Source organism: Stenella coeruleoalba (genome assembly GCF_951394435.1).
Source record: "Stenella coeruleoalba genome assembly, chromosome: 2".
NCBI lineage: Eukaryota > Metazoa > Chordata > Mammalia > Artiodactyla > Delphinidae > Stenella > Stenella coeruleoalba.
The window spans coordinates 2,450,234-2,473,640 of record NC_137147.1 but is presented as its reverse complement, the minus strand read 5'-3'; the positions used below and the strand labels follow the sequence as shown (position 1 = coordinate 2,473,640).

General features: G+C 53.9%; 1 pseudogene across 1 annotated transcript; it reads right to left on the bottom strand.

Moving 5' to 3' along the window:
* Positions 1-10,795: 10,795 nt before the first annotated feature.
* On the bottom strand, positions 10,796-11,434 carry LOC307182245 (small ribosomal subunit protein eS17-like; annotated as a pseudogene). Its single transcript has 2 exons — positions 11,307-11,434; positions 10,796-11,065 (listed from the first exon to the last, which is right to left on the bottom strand). The product of its transcript is annotated as a small ribosomal subunit protein eS17-like (transcript).
* Between the last annotated feature and the right edge of the window lie 11,973 nt (positions 11,435-23,407).

Below are 23,407 nucleotides of genomic sequence, written 5' to 3'. Positions count from 1 at the left end.
GCTTTGTTTTTCGGTCAGTAGATTTTGTATAATTTGTTTTTATCTAAGTAATAAATGTTTCTGGTAAAAGCCCTGGGAAGCACAGGATGGCTTGGAAAAGCGCAGCCCAGCTCTGGTGCCCAGGAGGGTGACCGCTGTCAGGCTGTCTGGGTTTCCAGGTGTCCTCTGGTTCCTGTCGATGTCAGTCTCTCTCTTCCAGGCACACAGTGATCTCTCTCTCCGCACCCATGGCCTGCGCCCGCTTTATTCACTTAGCCACCTGTCCAGGTGCTCTTTCCACGACAAGACCTCCAAAGAGGGCCCTCTTACTCCTTTTCCAGGCCCCTGTGCCAGGAGCGCCCATCTGTGTGCCCAGTCCCCAGCGGGGGGGTGTTCAGGTTGAGCGTAGGATTTTGCTCTTAGTAACTCAGCTGTAGCTGGGACACCTCCACGCCGCCTGCCAGGCTTTCTTGCCCCCAAGGCCCTGGGAGTCTGGCTGGGAACACCTGTCACAGGCTGGAGTCCCAGGCCCTCACAACAGTGTGGCCTGAACATCTGAGGAGGGTCTGGTGCAAAGGAGCTGGGAAGAGAGGAACGGTGTGAAGGGTGGGAGGAGAAAGGGATTTCTGGGGGTGTCTGGCAACCAGTCAGGGCACAGGGCCATGCTGGGCTGTCCACCTGCCGGGTGGGGCTGGGACTAGCGGAGACAACCCCTACCTGGAGCATAGTGGTTGGAGGGCAACTCTGGCTTCGCCACTCCCTCCCTGCACATACTTTATTTTTTTTAATTAATTAATTAAGTTTTGGCTGCCTTGGGTCTTCGTTGCTGCGTGCAGGCTTTTCTCTAGCTGTGGCGAGTGGGGGCTACTCTTCGTCGCGGTGCGCGGGCTTCTCATTGCGGTGGCTTCTCTTGTTGCAGAGCACGGGCTCTAGGCACATGGGAGTTGTGGCGCGCAGGCTCAGTAGTTGTGGCTCACAGACTCTGGAGCACAGGCTCAATAGTTGTAGCGCACGGGCTTAGTTGCTCCGTGGCATGTGGGATCTTCCCGGACCAGGGCTCGAACCTGTGTCCCCCGCGCTGGCAGGCGGATTCTTAACCACTGCACCACCAGGGAAGGGAAGTCCCCCTGCACATACTTTAAAGTGGCCTCAGTTTCCTCATCTGCAAAATTCGGGCGACACCAGCGCAGCTGTCGTGGGAGGTGAGGCAGGAGACAGCGGGGAGGGCAGAGAGAGGAGTCAGGGGACCCTCCCCGATGGGACTGGGCTGTGAAGGCAAGAAAGTCCTCCTGAGTTGCATCGGAAGTGGGTGTGTGTCAGAATTTTGGTCTTAACGGCCTGCCCCTGTGGCTCCAGCCCCTCTGGCAGCAGGGCCGGCACCCCAGCCCTCCCAGCCTCAGCTTCCTCAACGAATAACCCCACTTCATTTCCAGCCCACGTGCCCAGGGGCCCCTGCAGCCCTGGGATGCGCCAAGCCCAGCCTCCCCTTTGCTCTTCCTGGGGACAGTTTGGCCAAGTCCCACTTGCTGTTCTGCTGGGGAGCCCGAGTTTGGAACAGGCGCATTCCCGGAGACAAGGAGTGTCACCGAGTCCGAGGCCCTGGGGGTGTCTGGGCTCCTTCCCTGAGCTCGCTGGCCTCCCACCATCATGGCCTGGGACCTAGCAGTGGAGGAAGTCCTGATCATGGGGATGGGGTCCCGGAGGAAGGGCTGCTGCACAGCAGAAGTGGGGCTGACCACCAGGCTTTCCCTCTCTAGAAGCACAGTGGGGACCAGCCCAAGTGCAGGGACCTGAGAGCTATAATGGCCCAAACACTCTCCCAGGGACTGTTGGGGGTCCCATTGCCTGGTCCCAGATCTCCAGGTCAGGTGGAGGTCTCTTTCCGGGCACAGACCATCCTCCCCACTCCCACCCTGGCTCAGAGCAAGGCCAGCGGAGTTCTGACGCAGACCCGCGCTTGCCCCTGAGCAGGGACACGTGGAATCCGGAGCTGGCTGCTCCACCATGGCTGCAGGAGAGATTACATTCTACCCCACGCCCTGTGCACTCATATTCAATTACACAAAGGAAAGAAAAGCTTATGGAGCAGAGCTTACCCTTACAAAGTACCATGTCTAGCCTATCTTATTTAATTTTTTTTAACACTTTATTCATAGTTGTCCCAAACTGGAAACAACCCAATTTCCCATCACCCATGAATGGATAAGCAAATGTGGTATATCTGTAAAAAGGAATGCTGCTTTGCAGTGAAAGTAAACAAATTACTAATACACACAAGACCATGTGTGAATTTCACAGACATTACAGTGAGCCAAAAAAATCCTTATACAATGGCTAGGTACTGTATGATTCCATTTATGTGAAATTCTAAAACAGGCCAAGTTAATCTGTGGTGACAAAAAGTGGATCTGGGGTTGCTGGGGCCCCGAGGATTGATGGGGAAGGGGCACGGAGGGACATCTTGGGGTGATGGAAATGCTCTATATCATAACTGATGCATACATTGGCTAAAACGTAAAGAACTAGATACTTCAAATGGTTGCATTGCACTGTGTGACAATTTTGCATAAAAGAAAGAAAATGCTAGTTGCTCCATAAATTGATTTCATGACCCACTAATAACTCAGTGGTCCGCCACTGGGCTGTGCTAACATCTGTGGAAAAGAGGGACAGGGAAGTATAAATGTGAACAAGGGAAACCCGACCATGGTGGCGAGGAGGGGAGATTGTTTCGGGAAAGGAAATTTGAGGGGGGAGCATGAGAGCAGCTAAGCGGGAGGGATCAGTACATGCAGGGGACTTGGAGGGCTGAAGACCCTGAGGTGGCAGGGTCACGAAGCACTGGGGAGAACTGGTGGCCCTTGTGGCCTGAGTGCCTCTGGAGGTCGGATCTCTGTCCACTTTGTTCTGTGATGTATCCCCAGTGCCTGATATGTAGTAGATTTTCATTAAATGATGGACGATAGAAGAATGAGTGCTGGGAGCAAGGGAGGGTAGTGTCAGGTGAGGCTGGGGCTCAGCTGGCGAGACCGTGAGGGACCCGAGGCCACGGGGAGCCCACCGGCTTTATCCCCATGGAAGGATGAATGGACAGATAACGGGGTTTATCCATCCAGTGGAGTATATTCAGGCCTTGGAAAGGAAGGAAATTCTGACAGATGCTACAACATGGATGAACCTTGAGAATGTTATGCTGAGTGAAATAAGCCAGTGACAAAAGGGCAAATCCCCATGACCCCTCTTATGGGAGGGTCCCTAGAGTAGCCAAAATCTTAGAGACAGAAAATAGAATGGTGGTTGCCAGGGGCTGGGAGAGGGGGAAATGGGGAGCTGTTTATGAGTATAGAGTTTTAGTTTTGCAAGATGAAGAGAGTTCTGTGGATGGACAGTGGTGATGGTTACACAACGATGTGTATTACTTAATGCCACTGAACTGCACACTTTATTATTATTTTAGTTGAAGTATAGTTGATTTACAACGTTGTGTTTAGTTTCTGGTGTACAGCAAACTGACTCAGTTATACATATGTATAAATATGTATATATATATATATACACACATATATACATATTCTTTTTCATATCCCTCCATTATGGTTTATTACAGGATATTGAATAAAGTTCCCTGTGAACTGCACACTTTAAAATGGTAAATTTTATGTATATTTTTACCACAATTAAAAAATAATAATTAAACAAGAAATCCTCCCTTGGCTCTGCATTGCCTCATGGCAGACCAGCTACATAATTTTCAGGGCCCAGTGTAAAATGAAACTGCAGGGACTCTGCTCAAAAATTAAGAATTTCACATTGGCAACAGCAGAGCGTTAAACCAAACATGGGCTCCTCTGGGCAGGGGACCCCCATGGGATTGCACATGTCAGAGCCCAAGGGGCTGGCCTCCCCCCGCGCCGCCCCCTGGGGTCCTCCTGTGACCGGGCTTTCTTTCAGCTTGGGGAAGGGCCCCAGACTTCTAGCCTCTGGGACTTTGTCTATGCTGTTCCCTCCGCGTTAAATGCCCTTCCCGGGCAGTTTCCTGCATCTTCAGATTCAGGCTCAGCTCTTCTTAATAGCAAATGGGGTAGACTGTGTTGTCTGCTCAGTGAGGGTGGGGACACCTGGGTCTCGTCCTGCCGCAGCCCAGCACCAATCCCGGGCCTGTCCAGACCCCAGCTCGCTGGCCATTAGATGATTGAAGCAACTCAACCCAAGTCATCATGTTTTATTGAGAATAATGACAGTGGCTCTCTAGTAGTGGGTAACTGCCGTGTCCCAAGGCTCCTGTGGCCTTCCCGCCACATGAGTGTCACCCATGTGACAAGGACGGGAAGGGGCGCAGAAAGGGGAGGGGCCCGCGGAGGGGCCCGCCCCAGGACACTCAGCCCCCGTCCCAAGGGGAAAAGTCAGGGTCTCCGCCTTTCCGGCACGTTTCCTGGCTTCTCCCTGGCGGCGTGCCCGCCCATTTGCCGGGTCAGGAGACCGAGGCCCGGCCTGGAAGTGACGGCGGGGCCGCCGAGGCCACCGCCGGCCGCTTCCCCCCGCACCCCAGGCCGGGCCCTCGCAGGCAGCGGGTGGAGGAGGCGCGGCCGGGAGCTGCCGGGAACCGTAGCCATGGTGACCGCGGGAGACAAAGAACCCGCGGCGCCGGCGATGAGGGCTGCGGGGGTGGCGCCGGCCTCGCGGAGACCCCCACGGAGGCCCCGCGGCCCAGCCGCCAACAAGCCCTGGCCTCCGGGTGGCCTTGGGCCAGTCTCGCGCCCTCTGGGCGTCAGTTTCCTTATCTGGACAACGGGGTCGGGACCCAGCTGCTCCTCCAGACTCTCGCTGGGTTTGGCGGTTCTCTCCTTTCCTTTCGCCTCCTCCTCCCTCGGAAGAATAAATCAATCTGGAAGGTCCTCGCAAGGGGGACCTGGGGAGGGAGTGCTGAGTTCTGCGGGGGCGAGGGTGGGGGCAGACTCCTCCCTCCATCATAAGAGGAGACAGGGCTGGCAGGGGGGAGGGGAGGGTCACCTGGCACCTGTTGAGGCCCAGGGCAGCCCCTCCCAGCGTGGGGTCAGGCTGTGGGGAGCCATGGGGAGACCCGCGTGATCCCCTCTCTTCGCCTGGCCCTGCCTCAGGGTCTGCCACAGGACCAGGCCCTGTTCCCCTGGTGGCAGAGGCCCACGTCGCTCCACTTCCGGGACACTTGTGCCCTCCTGGTGGGTAGGCCAGGCCCTGCCTGGCTCCCCAGCTCCTTCCTGAGAGCACTATTAGTCTACAGGCTGGGGGACCCTGGTCCTCCCCTTTACCCCAAGCTGGGCCTCAGTTTCCCCATCTGTAACAGGGGGTGAGCAGAGGTTTAGACTCTAGCCTCCTGCAGCCCTAGGCCCCCCAATGCCTGTTGCAGTCACCATGGGCTGGTCTGAGGTGTGGTAGGGCCCGGGGCCCCTCTGGGCTGTGTGTGCCACCCCAGGTGCACGAGGAGTGTCTGCAGGTAGCAGGTGGTCTCCTTCTATGCCCAGCCCCCTTGGGCTAGACTCCAAGCCAGGGGCCCAGCCACAGTGAGGGCTGGGTCTGGTCCCTGCCTTCCAGAGCCCACAGACCCAGGACCCAGCAGAGGAGGCCAGGTGGGGCCCTGAGCTTGATTCCTCACCTGACACTTGGGGGTCATCCCAGTTCCTCTCAGTTTGTGGTGATTCTGACCCGTGGGGATGGGGATGGAGTGGAGAGGCCATTCCTAATGGGCAGAGAAAAGTGATAGGTCACACTGGGGGGTCATCAGAGAGGCTCAGCCACTCCTGCTGCTCTAGCCCACCCTCAGGGGGCTCGGTGAGGACACCAGGACCCCCTGCAGGTGTGACATCCTCCCTGCAGGTGACCTAAGGCAAGCCCCACCCGTGTTATCCCACTAGGAAGCAGGACCTGGCTAAGAGCGGCAGTGCTTGCAGCAGCATGAGACATAGATAAACTGTGTCAGACTGTGAATGCCCCCCTGTCCTGCAAATCCCACCCCCTGCAGCCCTCAGGCGCCCCCGGACCCTGAGCCCCGGGGCTGCTGTCCTCTTTGTCCTTCCCACCCTGGCCCTTTGAACGCTGCTTGTGTGTCTGAGGAGCTGCCTGTGATACCGTGGGGGCACCCCATGGAGCCCAGCACTCCTGCCTAACTGGGAGCAGGAGACTTGGCGGGGTGGAGGGGGGCACTTTGGTGGCAGCCCTGCCAGGAATCACTCAGCCAATCAACAAACTGCAGCATCACCCAGCCGGTGGGGTGGGTGTGGGGAGGCAGGGGGCGCCCTGCCATGTCCTCCAGCCGAGTACTTCCCGACGTTCAGAGATCCTCAGTCCAACCTCCCTGGGGTGGGGAGCTCCCTTCCACATCAGGGCAGCCATGGCCCCCAAACCCTGCCCTATGACAAAGGCCAGCCTTCTGTGCACACCTGTACTAACACCTCTATGTGCTAAGGTCCCATCGGCAAAGATGAAGATCTCGTCTTGGCCTCACTTCTGTGGAGACTCAGGAAATGTCCATGATGTGGCCCTGCCCACCCCCTTCACCCTGTAATGCAGGGGCCAGCCTGGGTTACCTGGGCTGTGGTCGGGGTGGGCTGTGCGGTGGAGAGTGCCCTCCAGCTGAGCCGGAAGCCTAGACCAAGACAGATTAGAAAGAGCAGGAAGAGCATTCAGGCAGGGGGCCCAGCCTAAGGGTGCCTCGACCTGTGGGCAGCAGCAGGAAGACCTGCCTGCCTGAAACTGAGGCTTCTCAGTGGGTGTGGTGCAGGACAACGGCAGGTTCTGCAGGGTCTCCAGCAGCCCCTCCTCCCTGCTCAGCCACGTGGTCCCAGAATTTGTGCACGGGGCCAAATGTGCTGGGTTTTCCTTATGTATAATCTGCGATTCATACCACTCTGTCTTCCAGAAAGAATTAGCAACAGCCTACAGGAAGTCAGGAACAATGAACTCATAACAATAGGAACAGATAATATTGAACAATGAGGAATGTGGAGAGACATGCATTTTCCAATACCAGGGCATTAATGATCAGTAATTGAGCATCAAATGTAGCTAGGAGTTTCCTGGCAGGCAAAGCATAAAGGGAATGAGAATGGGAGTGGGAGCTTCATTATTTGATCAAGGGAATTGCGCCAGGAATTAGGAGACCCACACTTATTCCCAGAAAGAAGCTCTCCAATGAATATATACCCCAAACCTCAGGCAGCAGATGTTTTCTTGTGGGTGGGCCTGTGGGAACAGACCAGAAATAGCTGTGAGCTGGGTAGGCGCCCTTATAGCCCTGCCTGCTGTGTGGTTCCAGGGTGTCCGGTCTTCTCTGGGCCTCTGGGCCGAGGCTAACCCAACCCTGCTGCTCTGGGTCTCAGGACCTTAGGGGCCCGGGGGCAGGTCATCAGGAAGGCTGCCCTGGAGCCTCACCCAGGCTCCCACCGTGGTACAACCCTGCCCTCCCTCCCTACACTGCAGGGCGCCTGAGGGCGGAGGCTCTGCTCACACTGGTTCCTCCCCTGCCTTTGCACGTGTTCTTCCCAGTGCCTGGGATGCCCTGCCCACCCTTGTCTGCCTGGCAAACCTCTAATTGTTCTTCGCCCTTCACTCAGTTCGCATGTCCCCTCCTCCAGCCCCTGCACGGACCCAGACAGCAGTCTTCCCCAACCCGGTCACACAGCCCCTTTACTGGTCTGTCTCCCCCGACAGCCAGGGAAAGGACACCCGCCGCTCTGTGTGGGCATGACGTCTCTGCCCCGCCAGGTCCCAGTGCTCATGCCGGGCTGGCATCGGGAGAGCAGGGCCTGCTGTGTTTGTGGAACCATCTGATAGAGAGTGTCCTCTGGGTAGGAAAAGACAGGATCAGCTTCCCCTCGATGCAGATGGGGAAACTGAGGCCCTGCGATAGTAAGTGATGGGGCCCCAGGCGGCCCATGGTGCCAGAGCTGGGGCCACAGCCAGGTGGCTCCCTTAGGTGGGGGAGAGTGGCACTGAGATTCAGAGGGTCTAGCTCCTTGGCTTCAAGTCCCTCCTCTGCCACTTTCTCACCCACGTGACAAGGAGCAGGTCACTTCTCCCTCTGGGCCTCAGACGACTCCTGTGCACAGAGGACAGTGACAGATGACAGCTTCACGGGAGCCAGGGGGTTAACCCATGGGGGCAAGAGCTCAGCTGGGCTGACTCCGATGAGGGGAGCCTTGGCTACCACCTCCTTGACCTCCATACACCCTCCCCCAGCCAGAGGCAGAGCCAGGGGCCGCTCTGCTGCCCTTCCCCCTCCTGCCCATCATCCAGCAGCAGAGACTTGGACCAACCGGACAGGCTAGGGAAGGGCACTCCAGGCGAGGGAACGCAATGGACCAGAAGGAGGGATGGGATCAGGCAGGGGCCATTCTGGGAACAATTTGGGATCAGGTTCCTTTTTCAGGAGCCCCGGGCACTCAGGTGATGGGAGAGGCTGGAAGGGACCAGACCATGAAGGGCCTCAAATACCAGGCTGCCTTTTGCTTGGAAGTGGCTGGGAGTCGTCACACGTTTGGAGCTGGGGTGGGCTGTGGTCGTGTAACTGGGGGCTGGACTGGAGGGTCTGGTGGGGGCCAAGTGAGTGGTGTAATGGCCTCCAGGACAAGGGGGCTGTTGGGCTGACGCAGTGCTGGCCCCAGTACCCAGCTCAGGACGGCACAGAGCAGACCCTCCGTGCATGAATGAACGAATGAGGCATATACTCGGGATTGGAGCCACCTAAGAGGGGGGCCCACCTGTCCCGTGAGTACTGCAGCCCTAGGGAAACTGCCTGCGAAGGGGCTCTGCACGTGGCTGTGATTCCCTCAGGCCCACACTGGGCCCGAGAGAAGAGTGCCTCTGTGTCCAGAAATGGGAAATCACCGGGTTCCGTCTTGCCTGCAATTATATTTGGGGATCCAGCCACCCCCTGCATAGCACCTGCCAGGCAGTCTCTCGAGGAAGCCACAGCTGTCCTCCAGGGTGGGACAGGTGGAATAGAGGGGGGCTGCCCTGTAGTCACCCTAGAGCTCTCTCAGACCACCAGGCGACCCAGGACCTGGGACTCACCAAGATCACAGTTCCCATTCCATAGCCAGGGGACCAAGGCAGGTGGTGAGCGGCCAGACCTGCTGCCCACTAGCCATGAGGTCTGGGCAAATCACTTACTCTTTCTGAGTTATATCATAAGGGAAGGGCTGGAGTATGTGATAGTAACAAACGACCCCAGAATCTTTTGGGTTTTTTTAATTACCTACAGATTTTTTAAAAATAAAAGTTTTATTGAGATGCCATAAAATTCCCCATCTGAAATTTACAATTCAGTTAGTGTATTCACAGAGTTGTGTAACCATCACCACAAACAATTTTAGAACATTTTCATCACCCCCAAAAGAAACCTTGCACTCATTAGAAATCCATCTCCATTAACCCACTTCCCCACAGTTCCCGGCAACCACTAATCCTTCTGCCTCTATAGCATTATCTATTCCGGATGTTTCATGTAAGTAGAATCTTATATGTGGCATTTTGTGACTAATTTACTTACCATAATGTTTTCAAGGTTAATCCATGGTGTACTTAATTTCTTTTAATGGTTGAATACTATTCCATCATATGGATAGACCACATTTTAAAAAATATTTATTTAGCCGTGTCAGGTCTTAGTTGCGGCACACGGGATCTTTCATTGTGGCGTGCAGGCTTCTCTCTAGTTGTGGCGCACGGACTCAGTAGTTGTGGTGCACGGGCTTAGTTGCCCCATGGGATCTTAGTTCCCCCACCACGGATCGAACCCACGTCTCCTGCCTTGGCGGATGGATTCTTTTTTTTAAAAAATAAATTTATGTATTTATTTTTGGCTGCGTTGGGTCTTCGTTGCTGCACGCGGGCTTACTCTAGTTGCGGTGAGTGGGGGCTACTCTTTGCTGCGGTGCGTGGGCTTCTCATTGCGGGGGCTTCTCTTGTTGCGGAGCAGGGGCTCTAGGCGCGCAGGCTCAGTAGTTGTGGCTCGTGGGCTTAGTAGTTGTGGTTCATGGGCTTAGTTGCTCCACAGCCTGTGGGATCCTCCCAGACCAGGGCTCGAACCCGTGTCGCCTGCATTGGCAGGCGGATTCTTAACCACTGAGCCACCAGGGAAGTCCCTGGATAGACCACATTTTGTTCATCCATTCATCAGTTGATGGACATTAAGTTGATTCTACTTTTTAGCTATGATGAATACAGTAATGCTGCTATGAGCATTTGTGTACAAGTTTTTGTGTGGACATAAGTTTTCATTTCTCTGGGGCATAGACCTAGATATGGGATTTCTGGGTCTTACGGTAACTCTATGTTTAACATTTTGAGGAACTGCCAGAATGCTTTTCACAGTGACTGTACCATTTCACATTCCCACCAGCAGGGCATGAGGGTTCCAGTTTCCACACATGCTCACCAACACTTGTGATTGTCTACCTTCTGGGTGTGGGATCTCACTGTGGTTTTGATTTGCATTCCTCTCATGACTAATGGTGGTGAGCATTTTTTGATGTGTTTATTGGCCATTTACGTATCTTCTTTGGAGAAATGTCTGTTCAGGTCCTCTGCCCCATTTTAAATTTTTTAAAATTTTTATTGAAGTATAGTTGATTTACAGTGTTGTGTTAGTTTGTGGTGTACAGCAAAGTGATTCAGATACATATGTATATATATTATTTTTCATATTCTTTTCCATTATGGTTTATTACAGGGTATTAAATATAGTTCCCTGTGCTGTACAGGAGGACCTTGTTTATCTTTTTCTTGTTGTTGTTGTTGTCTGAGGTTTATTGAAGATACTACAGCACAGCAGGAAGAGTCAAATGGCTCCACACAGTGCTTTGAAATTCACCCCAGCTGGAGGCTGAGTGACCTGCAGTTTGGACAGATTGCCAAAGTCTAACAGCTTCAGCATTTCCTTAGTGTCAGGATCTACTTCAGTGATCTCCTGATCCAGGGCTGAGACCTCAGGCACGTAATTATCTCGTCTCTCTCTCTCCTCCTGCAGCCTGATGGAGATAGCTCTCACTGGGCCCCTCTGAATCCACTTCATCAGACATAGTCTGCTATCTTGTTGCGGAGCGTCTTGCTGGGAATAAAGATGATATCCTCGGGCTTCCCTCGTGGCACAGTGGTTGAGAGTCCGCCTGCCGATGCAAGGGACATGGGTTCATGCCCTTGTCCGGGAGGATCCCACATGCCGCGGAGCGGCTGGGCCCGTGAGCCATGGCCACTGAGCCTGCGCGTCCGGAGCCTGTGCTCCGCAACGGGAGAGGCCACAACAGTGAGAGGCCCGCGTAACACACACACACACACACACACACACACACACACACACAAAGATGATATCCTCGCACACGTGCTTGTTGGTATGGAAGTCGTTGCCCAGATGAGTGTAGTACTTCTCAATGGTGACCCGGGCCACCTTCTTCACGGTTTTGGTGCAAACGTGGCTCATGTCGGCAGCTCCTTGGTAAAAGAATGTTTATTTTATATACAGTAGTTTGTATCTGCTAATCCCAAACTCCTAATTTATCCCTCCCCCCCGCCCCACTTTCCCCTTTGGTAACCATACGTTTGTTTTCTATGTCTGTGAGTCTGTTTTGTGAATAAGTTCATTTGTATCATATTTTAGATTCCCCATATGAGTGATAGCATATGATATTTGTCTTTCTCTGTCTGGCTGACTTCACTTAGTAGGATAATATCTAGGTCCATCCATGTTGTTGCAAGTGGCATTATTTCATTTGTTTTATGCTGAGTACTATTCCATCGTATATATGGACCACATCTGCTTTACCCATTCATCTGTTGATGAACATTTAGGTTGCTTCCATGTCCTGGCTACTGTGAATAGGGCTGCTGTGAATATTGGGGTGCATGTATCTTTTCGACTTCGAGTTTTCTCCAGATATATGCCCAGGAGTGGGATTGCTGGATCACATGCCCTGCCCATTTGTTTTCAACTAGACTTCATTGTTTAGGTTCACAACCCCGCTGGGTGGAAGGTAGAACTCTCCCATATGCCCCTCCACCCCGTCCATTTGTTAGTGGCACAACACAGCAAGGGACATTTTCTTCCTCTTGTTTCATGTCCATCATGGGCTGGCAGGGTCTCTGTTCCAAGTCTTCTCACTCCAGGGCCCAGGCTGACGGAGCTACACTGATCGCCAGGGGGAAGAGGAGGAGGAAGTGTTAAGTCACCCACGGACTCATACAGCCTCCACTCAGAGAGGATGCATGTCACTTCCACTTGCATCTCAGTGGCAAAGTGAGCCACCCAGCCACCCCTATCTCCAAGGAGATATGCAGTCTTCCCATGGGCGTGGAAGGAGAGGATTCAAAGCTCTGTGAACAGCTCTAATGACTCATCGCAGTTAAATAAGGTTCTTTCCTGCAGGACTTCTCAGTGCCTTTACTGTACTATTGCTCACTGTCCCTCTCTGGAGGGAGTGGGATGCAGCAGGCAGAGTAGGCCAGATTTACTCACCTGGGGAACCCTATTCTCCCAGAGAATCTCATGGGATGAGTGTTCCCTGGAATCCCCTTTGGGAACCACTGCCACTTCCTAGAGCAGAGGTGGGCAGACTTTCTGGAAAGCATCAGATAGAAAATAGTTTAGGCTTGGCACGCCCTGTGAACCAACTACTCAACACCACTGTTGAAGTGAAAAGCAGCCACAGGTATTGTGTAAACAAGTGGGTGTGGCTGTCTTCCAATAAAATGTTATTTATAGACACTGAACCTTGAATTTCATATAACTTTCTGTGTCACACACAGTATAGTCTTTTACTTTTTTTTTTTTTTTTTGCGGTACGCGGGCCTCTCACTGTTGTGGCCTCTCCCGTTGTGGAGCACAGGCTTCGGACACGCAGGCTCAGCGGCCATGGCTCACGGGCCCAGCTGCTCCGCGGCATGTGGGATCTTCCTGGACCAGGGCACGAACCCGTGTCCCCTGCATCGGTAGGCGGACTCTCAACCATTGCGCCACCAGGGAAGCCCTAGTCTTTTTCTTTTGATTTTTTTCAACCATTTAAAAAAGTAAAAGCATTCTCAGCTCACGGGCTGTACAAAAACCAGTGGTGGGCGAGATGTGGCCCTTAGGTGGTAGTTTGCTCACTCCTATCCTAGAGGATAAAACCCGACACCTTCGCCTGGCATTCAAGCTCCCTCACGTTCCCAGGCCTCGTCTGCCATCACATCTCCATGAAGAAACTGGGCTTGGGAAATGGTGTGTTGTTTTCCAGGAAAAAATCATATTCTTTCACTCCAGGGGGCCTTTGCACAGGCTGTTCCTCCTGCTGGGAGTGTCCTTCCAGCTGTTCTCGGTTTGGGAACCCTGCGGCCTCTCTTGGCCCCCGGTAGAATCAGGAGCTGCCATCCCTGTTGGCTCCTTCACCCCCAAGATGCCGTCGCCTCATTGTATTCTGATTTTTCACAGACGTATTTGCTTCCCCAACTAGGCCCTGAGCTTCTGGAGGGTGGGGACCTTGTCCTCCTGAATTCTGATCTCCAGGACCACGGGAGGGAGAGCTGGCATGGAGTAAGGGCTGCTGAGGAGGGAAGGAAATGGGACCAGGTTGGTGGGGGGAGCTCCACGTGGGGATCCCCACCCCAGCAAAGGTGCCGAGGTGGGGGTGAGTTTGGAACCTGGAGGAACCTGAAGACCAGTCTGCTGCAGCTGGGTGGGGGGCGATAAGGGACCCCTTGTGGGGTTTTAGGGTGGGGTTTTAGGGTGGGGTTTTAGGGTGGGGTTTTAGGGTGTGGGGTCTTAGGGTGGGGTTTTAGGGTGATGCTAGGGAGGTAGGCTTGGTGCGGCTCAGCGGTGGGAGCCATGGAAGGTTCTTTAGCAGAGGAGTGGCTTGATGAAATTGACGTTTGGGGTGACCTAGCTCCCACCTCGGTCCTGGCCAGTTCCAGCCCCTCTGGCCATTCCCTGCGGCCCCAGATCCTGGTGGAGTCTGTGAGCTGAGCTTGGGTCCATCTGTCTGTGATTGAGAATAGGGGGCCCTTCCCAGCTTTTGAGGCTCCCTCTTGACACTTCTCAGAGGTGTCCAGATGAGAGTCCCGAGCCAGCAGTCAGAGGCCCATGTTCCAGTTGTGGTTCTATCCACCCAGCTTCCCGTGGGGTCTGGAACAAGTCACCTGCTCTCTCAGGGCCTCCTTTTGCACATCTGTCAATGGGAGCAATAAGCCCTGTGCTGGAGGCCTCCTGGGGTTGCTGCAAGGGTCAAATAAAGCCTGGTCTCAAGGGGACTGGGACCGGGATAGAGCTGACCTTGATGTGGGAACCTGTTGCTGTGTCCCTAGCAGCCGGCATGGAGGAACACTCAAGATGTGTGGAGCTACCCTGAAGAGGGAAGGAGGCTGATGGGAATTCCCTGGCAGTCCAGTGGTTAGGACTCAGCACTTCCACTGCTAGGGCCCGGGTTCAATCCCTGGTCGAGGAACTAAGATCCTGCAAGCCGTGTGGCACGGTCCAAGAGTGAAACAGGCTGAGAGTGGGCTTGAGTGAGAGGGGCTCAGGTCTCTGAGGTCGTTCAGAAGGAACCGCTCAGACCTCACTGGCACTGGCATGTGGCACGTGGGCCCTGCGCTCTAGGATGGGGGCAGTGCAGCTTCCTGCAGCAGGTAGCATCTGGACCTGAACCTGAGGCAAAAGCCCTCTCGTTTTACAGATGGGGAAACTGAGGCCAGAGAGGCCCAGGATGGGCTCAGGGGCCCTCGGTCTGCCAGAGGTGGAGCCAGTCCTAGCCCAGGTTCAAGACCTCACTGCCCTCTGCCCTGGTCCATGTGCAGTGTCCAGAGAGTCTTGGCTACCATGCCCTCTCCCCGGGAGACACAGATGCCAGGATGTGTGGGGAGTCAGTGCCGCTAATTAGTCCCATCATTTCTGGCATCTCACACAGCCTTGGGGAAGTGGAGAATGTCATTGTCAAAGTATTTTTGAATATTTGCCTTCTCAGCAAGAAGATGCTGTGAGAACACTGCGTCTTGAATACGAGTGGATACTAACAAAAATAACAAGCACCGAGAGCTGGAAGGATCGGGGAGCTCCGGAGAGAGGCCTGGAGGAAACCCTGGAGCTGCCGGCCACAGCTGCATCACTCTGCCCCTCTGGGCCCTGTGTCCTCACCCTAAAATGGTTCATTCATTTATCAGATATTTATGGAAGCCCACCGTGTGCCATGCACTGCTCTAGGTTCTGGAGAAACAAGAGGGAACAAAGCACACGGAAATCCTTGTCCTCAAGAGGTTGCCATCCTAAGGGGGAGAGAGACAGTACAAATCCGTAAAATATGCGAGCTGGTGACATGTGCAAACGAAAAAGTGTGTTGGGTGGAGGGTGGCCTGTTTCAAAAGAGTGGTCAGATCTGAAGGAGGTGAGGAGTGAGCCGAGGGGGTCTTTAGGTGAAGAGCATTCCTGGCACAGAGAACAGCAGGTGCAAAGGGCCTGAGGTCTGGGTGTGCTTGGTTTGTTCGAGGATCAACAGGAAGGGTAGTGGGGCTAGAGCCAGCTGGTGACACAGAGGAGGCCAGATGACAAGACAGGGTCCAAGAGGTCACTGGGGGCCTGCTTGGGTAGGGCCTCAGGAACCACTGGAAAGCCTTTGTTTCCTTTCCGAGTAAGATGGGAGCCAATGGAGGGTTTAAAGCAGGGGAATGATGTGATCTGGTTTCTGTTTTTAAAAAATTTTTTTTAAAGAATTTTTTAAAAATTTATTTTATTTATTTATTTTTGGCTGTGTTGGGTCTTCGTTGCTGCGTGCGGGCTTTCTCTAGTTGCAGTGAGTGGGAGCTACTCTTCGTTGTGGTGCGTGGGCTTCTTATTGCAGTGGTTTATCTTGTTGTAGAGCATGGGCTCTAGGCGCGTGGCTCAGTAGTTGTGGTGCACGGACTCAGTAGTTGTGGCTCACGGGCTCTGAAGCACAGGCTCAGTAGCTGTGGCTCACGGCCTTCAGTAATTGTGGCTCACGGGCTCTGAAGCGCAGGCTCAGTAGTTGTGGCACACGGGCTTATTTGCTCCACGGCATGTGGGATCTTAGTTCCCCGACCAGGGATCAAACCCGTGCCTCCTGCCTTGGGAGTGTGGAGTCTTAACCACTGGACCGCCAGGGAAGTCCTGGGCTCCAACTTTGGTCCCTCAGTTCTCCTGTGTGTGTGTGTGTGTGTGTGTGAAAATACACACAACATAAAATGTATCACTTTTGCCATTTTGGCTTGTATAGCTGAGTGGTTGTTAAGTACATTCACCAGTGTTGTGCAACCATCTCTAGTATCTGTTGCAGAACCGACAGGAAACCCCGTCCCCATAAACAGCCACTCCTGTTCCCTCCTCCCCCAGCACCTGACAACCCAAATCTGCTGTTTCTATGGACTATTCTGTATTTCACAGAAATGGAATCAGACACCGTGTGACCTTTGGGGGCCGGTTTCTTTCACTTAGCATGTTGTTTTCAGGCTCATCCACTTTGTGGCTGGGTCCATACACAGTTCCTCCCTTTCTTTGGCTGGGTCCCTCCATCCTTGGCCAGCTCTGCGAACTTGAGTTGCACAGTCTCCCACCCTACATCATCGGGTTGCCAGGAGGACCCTTAAATACACCAGGAAGTAGCGAGCCCACTTCCCACTGGGCAGAGGGGGCGGGCCTGGTGCCCACAGTGTGGGCGGGAAGGCTTTGGGGGTTTGCATGGTCCGGGGTGACTCCTCGGATTTCCCCACAGCTGGATTTGGTACCAGCTCTATCTGGTGGGTGAAGTCGGTGACCACCCTCCCATCTGATTTTCAGCTTCCAAGATTTTGCTGTTGTTTTGTCCCTTCGTTTTCATTTTGGTGGGGTTTGGGGCAGGAGCGAAGGTGAACAAAGGGGCCCCACCCACCATCTTTCCACTCCTTCGAAGGATTTCTGAGATTTTTGAAGCAGCCCTTGGGGACAGGCTTCAGCGCTCCTCAGAGCAGAAGCAGGGGCACGGAGGCGGAATGTGCGGAGACCACGCCCGGGAGACGGAGCAGGGCTGGCCCAGGTCTGCCTGATTCCTCCACTGGCTCCGCAAATGTCAGGCATTTGCTAAAAGGGCCCTGATGTTATTCATGTTGTGCCCCCACCTAAAAGGATGCCGTCCTCTTGGGCCACTCATCAGAACCCCTCACCTTTACCGAGGCCCACGTGTTCTAGGCCAGTGAGGGGACAGACACCGGCAAGACAGATGTCCAGGGGAATTCCCTGGCGGTCAAGGGGTTGGGACTCTGCGCTCTCACTGCTGAGGGCCCGGGTTCCATCCCTGGTTGGAGAACTAAGATCCCACAAGCCGCGTGGCATGGCTGGAAAAAAAAAATAATTTAAAAAGTTAAAAAAAAAAAGACACGCTCAGGCCGTAGGAGGAAGGCTGGTGAGACGGTGGGAGGACCGAGGAGGGGCTTTGACTGAGCCCTGCCCTTGGGCCATGGCAGTCCTTCTCGCAAGCGGCCAGGTGGCCTTCACCGGGCCCCCCCTTCGCCTCCATCACCCCCGGCACCCCCCGACCCCACGTGCGCACCACGAGGGGGACCCTGAGGTGTATTTTCCTCTAGGCCAGGCACCAGCCAGGGCTGGAGTGCGCTGTGAGCAGGACAGACAGACATGTCCCGGTGCCAAGGTGGAGTCTATGGAGTGAGCAACAGCCAACAAGAACAAAGAGCCACAACTGTCATTGAGAGAAGGCGGAGAGGGCGCTGCAGGGGAGTCGGAGAGGGCACTGCAGGGGGAGGCCGGGGGGCGCTGCAGGGGGAGGCCGGGGGGCGCTGCAGGGGGAGGCAGAGAGGGTGCTGCAGGGGGAGGCCGGGGGGCGCTGCAGGGGGAGGCCGGGGGCGCTGCAGGGGGAGGTGGAGAGGGCGTTGCAGGGGGAGGCCGGGGGCGCTGCAGGGGGAGGTGGAGAGGGCGCTGCAGGGGGAGCCCGGGGGGCGCTGCAGGGGGAGGCCGGGGGGCGCTGGAGGTGGGAAGGCTCTCCGAGCAGGCGATGGCCGAGTCAGGAGGGGAGAGGTGCTCCAGGCCAGGAACAGCCTGTGCAAAGTCCCGGAGGAGGTGAGGGAGAGGCCGGGAGTGGAAGGCGGGGAGGGAGACGCGTCCCTGGGGGCCTGGATGTCTCTGAGGGGGCTTTGAATTATATCCTCAGCAGGAAGCCCCGGGGGTTGTGAGCCGGGAAGGGCAGGATCCAGTCCACGTTTCAAGGATGTCCTTGGCTGTTCTGGGGCGAAGGTAGGCTGTCCGACATTCAAGCAGGGAGGGGAGGAGGAGCCGCCCAGGTACCCCCCACCCTGCCCAGGAGAAGGCCCCCTGCAGCTCCTGTGGCGTGACCTGGCTCCAGGACTAAGCGCTCCCACGCCAACTGCCAGGGCCATCTGTCTCCCCTGTCTGTGTGTCTGTTCGTCTCAGGGGGTCTTTAGCAGATTTGCCTGTTTCAGACATAGCATCCTGTGGGGTGAGGGGAGGAGGGGGTCCTACTCCCACTGTCACTCCTGTAGATAAGGGGTGGGTCCTCGGACAGGAAACCACACGCTGGAAGGCAGGTTCTAGATGAGAGAAGGGGCAGTCCTCTCTCTGAGGGTCTGACTGTCTGAGTGCAGCCAGGCGGCAGCCTGAAAGCCGGCGTCTGCCAGCCACGGGGCTACCTGGGAAGCCAGTGCTATGCTCAGCACTTACTGCCCAGCGATGTTTACGCTCTGACTCAGGTCTTGTTTAAATGTCCCAGCCTGACCCCACCACAGTCAGCAGTGGTGATTTAATGAGCCCTGCTGTGCGGGAGGCTCACAGACCACAGAGTAGCCTCATGGAGCTTCCTTTCCAGAGGGAGAGAAAGATAGTGCCACACATAGACCATTATAATTGTGATCGGTCCCAGGAAGGAGGATCTCGGGGACCTGGGCTGGGACAGGGGACTCAGGTGGTCAGGGAAGTCAGAAGGGCTCCCTGGAGGAGGTGACCTGTGAGCTGAGACATGAAGGAGTGGGCCACGTGGCCTGGTGGGAGCAGCATGCTTGGGGCAACCCCAGGAAGGGAGGGGTCCCCAAAGTGTGGAAACTTGAGACAGACCTAGGGCTGGAGGGCCACTGGGCTCTAGCGAGGAGACCCCCCTCAGCCACCTGTAGGCCTGGAGCTAAGGTCTGTCTCAGCTGGTCCTCTCACAAGCCTGTAGCCCCTTGAGGGGGTCACCCTCGGAGGCCCCACGCTTATCCCAGGCCTGTGGCCATCTCCCAAATTCTCTTGGGGAGGGCTCTCAGATAAAGAGTGAAACATTCCTGAAGGTACTTAAAGAAAGAGCGGGGGGGGAGCTGGGCAGGAAGGGCCTGGGCCTGATACTTCCACTCCCAAGTCCTACCCTGAAGACAGGCTGTGGCTTGGCCTCTGACTCTCATTGTAACGTGGAGGCCAAGGCTGCAAGACGTGACTTGGGGCTGCCATAATGCACAACGGGGACCTGAGCGAGCAGGGACCTGTGAGGCAGGAGCCTCAGGTGGCCTTCCAGCACGTCACCATTGCTGGCCCCGGCATCCGGGCAAAGTCAGAACTTCATCCGCAGCGCCCGAGGAGGCCGGCGTGGAGAGCCGGACCTGAGATCTCCAGGCCCAGCCAGGAGGCTTTATTGAAACAGAATTCATATACCATACAATGTACCCATTTAAAGTGTGTAATTCAATGGTTTTTAGTATATTCACAGTGTTGTACAACCAGCACTACCATCAATTCTAGAACATTTCCTCACATCTAAAAGAAACCCCGTTCCCATCAGCAGTCACCGCCTAGTGCCTTCCTCTCCCAGCCCCTGGCTGCCAAAAATGTTCTTTCTGTCTCTATTCATTTGCCAACTCTGGACATTTTATGTAAGTGGAATCATATAGTATGTGCTCTTTTGTGACTGGCTTCTTTCATTTAACATAATGTTTTCAAGGCTCATCCATGTTGCAGCACATGTCAGTATCCTTTTCCTTTTTATGGTTGAATAATATTCCATCTTATGAGGGAACTCCCTGGCCGTCCAGTGGTTAGGACTCTGCGCTTCTATCGCAGGGGGCGCAGGTTTGATCCCCGGTTGGGGACGTAAGATCCTGCAAGCCGCAACACGGCCAAAAAAATAAATTAATTAAAAAATGAAGTTAAAAAAGTATTCCATCTTATGGATAGACCACATTTTGTTTATCCATTCATCAGTTGATGGACGTTAAGTTTTTCCACTTTTTGGCTATTGTGCATAACACTAGTATGAGCATTTGTGCACAGGTTTTTGTGTGGGCATATGTTTTCATTCTTTTGGTTACATATCTAAAAGTTGGATTGCTGGGTCATATGGTTACTATATTTTTAACTTTTTGAGGAACTGCCAGACCGTTTTTCAAAGCAGCTGCATCATTTCACACCAGCCGTGTATGAAGGTTTCTACGTTTCCACATGCTCCCCAATACTTGTTATTACCACTCTTTTTTATTATAGCTATCATAGTGGGCTAGGATACCTAGTGGTATCTCACTGCAGTTTTGATTTTCATTTCCCTGGCAGCTGATGTTGGACAACTTTTCATGTGCTTATTAGCAATTTGTATACTTTCTTTGGAGAAATGTTTATTCAGATACTTTACCCATTTTATTCATCTTTTATTATTGAGTTGTGAGAATTCTTTACATGTTCTAGATAAAGTCCTTTACCAGGCATGTTTTGCAAATATTGTCTCCCACTGTGTGGACTGTTTTTAACTTTATTGATTGTATCATTTGCAAAAAAAAACCAAAAACCCAAATTAAAATTTTGATGAAGTCCAATTTATTTACTTCTTTCCTTTTGTTCCTTATGCTCTTGGAATTGTATTTAAGAAGGCTTTGCCTACTTGAGGTCACTCCTTGCGAAGTGAAGATTTACTCCTGTGTTTTCTCCTAAGAGTTTTATAGTTTTAGCTCTTACAGTTAGGTATACAATCCATTTTGAGTTTTTTTCTTTGGTTATTAACACATTAGTAACAAGATCTGGCAGCAGGTCTAATATTTTCTGTAATTTTGGAGATGACTGTACACACTGTTCTGAGATCTCTCCAACATGTAATGTGATGAGACAGTATCATGATTTCTAGGGGTACCATAGTCCCAGCCATTGCTAGTACCGCCTACATTCATAATTGAAGAAAATACTAGATTTCAGTTAAAGTTTCATTTAAATAAACCTGTAACTACCCTCCCAGGTTCATGGTACCCCTGAAATCTATCCACAGACTGCAGGTTAAGAACTCCTAGGATGGGACTTCCCTGGTGGCACAGTGGTTAAGAATCCACTCGCTAGTGCAGGGGACACAGATTTGAGCCCTGGTCCGGGAAGATCCCACATGCTGCAGAGTAACTAAGTCTGCGAGCCACAACTACTGAAGCTCACGTACCTAGAGCCCAAGCTCCACGACAAGAGAAGCCACCGTGATGAGAAGCCCGCACACCACAATGAAGACCCAATGCAGCCAAAAAAAAAAAAAAGAAGAAAGAAAAAGAACTCCTAGGATGGCTAAAATTCCTGCCCAGTCTCAGTTTCTGAAGAGCCTTGCGGGGGAAACGAACCCTCCCAGGACTGGCTTCTGGCTGTTTCCCTGCCAGCCCACACCCTGCCTTCTGCCTGGTCCAGCTTTGGGGAAGCTACTCCTTGCCTGGCAGAATTTTCTAACAAGTCATCTAACAATACTACTAAAACAAAAAAAAAGCAGCAATAAGAATTATAAACACTATGTGTGGAATCAGACAAGGCATTCTGCCCACATCCTCCTCCCTGGTCCTCCCAACATTCTTAGGTCTCTGGTGAGGCCCGCGGCTGCATGGCTACGTGGCTGAGGCCTGCCGGCGAGTGGGGTCGCACGGTTCAGGCGGAAACTTCACCTGGAGGTGCCTCAGTTTCCCTACCTACAAGGCGCGGATGAGCCGGTCATAACCGTGTACACCCAGTGGGAGTACTGGGCGGATTAAAAGCACTGATGATTTCTGCACAGAGAGCACAACCAGGCACAGTTACACCCTGAAGATATTAGCTATTATCTTTAAAGCCTTTCACAGGGGACAGGAAGGTGCTATTTCTCTGCCAGCGTCTCCTTTCTCTTGTTCTGCACAGGATTAATGCCTAATTATTCGTAACATCCAGGATTCTTTGAGTTGTAACAGAAAGTCCAATCGCTCTATTTAAAAAGCCAGGATTTCAGGCCTGGCTTATGCGGTTTGGACAGTGGGGAGAGGTCAAAAGATCCTATCAGGACTCAACCGGCCTTTTTCCACAGACTGGTGGGGTAAGAAGGGCTCCCTGGAACAGGCCCTGGACTGGGGTGGGCAAGCGAGACCCCGGGGCACAAACGTCTCCTCCAGCTTCCAGCCCCAGTGGGGCCTGTCCTGCCTGCCCCATCCCTGGCCCTGCTTTGGAGGTTCTAGGCTTCAGATCTCTAGGTCCTGATTTCAGAGAGAGAGAGAGAGGTCCCTTCCTTCCTGAGAGTTCCAGGAAAAGTTCCAGAAAGACCCTTGATTGGCCTGGCTAGGTCATGTGCCCTTGCGGAGCCAATCACTGTAGCCAGAGGTCTGGGGTGCTCTGATTGGCCAGGCCTGGGTCACGTGCCAGTTAGAGATGGGGAAGCCCCAAGCCAACCACCAGGAGGAGGGTGTGTGGATGGGTAGACACTTGGGAGACGCTGGGCTGACAAAACCAAAGGTCCCCCTTATAGGGCATATTTCATGTTGTCTTGGTCAGACGTCACCTGTGCCAGGAACCTTCCCCCACCCAGGACTGGCTCCTGCTCTGTGCACCCACAGCAGCCTGTGTTCCCTTTATCTCTCACTCTGCGGTTAATGAGTGCCTACTATGCATCAGGCACAGAGAAGGGGGCCCAGGAGGAACCCCAATGACTACAGGGTGGAAGGAGAGGGTGGAGGATGCACAGGGGACTGACGGAGGGGGAGCAGTCTGTGAAGTAGGAGGGGAGCCAAGGTCCAGACAAGAGAGGGAACTTCCAGAGGGAGGAGTGGCGGACTCAGGTGCTGCTGAGAAGGGCAGTGTTCCAGGAAGTGACCGCTGGATCGGGCAGCTGGGAGCTTGTGGGTGACCTTAGCAATAGGTAGGAGTGGGCACACAGCCCTGCTGGGGTGGGGTGAGGAGAGACTGGGAAGGGAGGGAGTGGGGAAGGCAGGTATGGACACGTCTTTGGAGTTTTCTGTCTTCTGTCATGGGAGTAGAGAAATGGGGAGGAGGCGGAAAGGGGCTTGGGAGCAAGGGAGAGATTTTCCCCTGTTTTTTGAGAAAATGCTAGCCAAGGGGAAAGAGAGAGAGAGGCTGATGGTACAGGAGAGTAGCAAGGGGAGGGCAGCCGGAGGTGGGTGCCTGAGATCAAGATTGGGGTGGGAGAGACGGCGGGGGAGTGGGGTGCCAGGCAGGCAGATGTGTCAGCTTGGG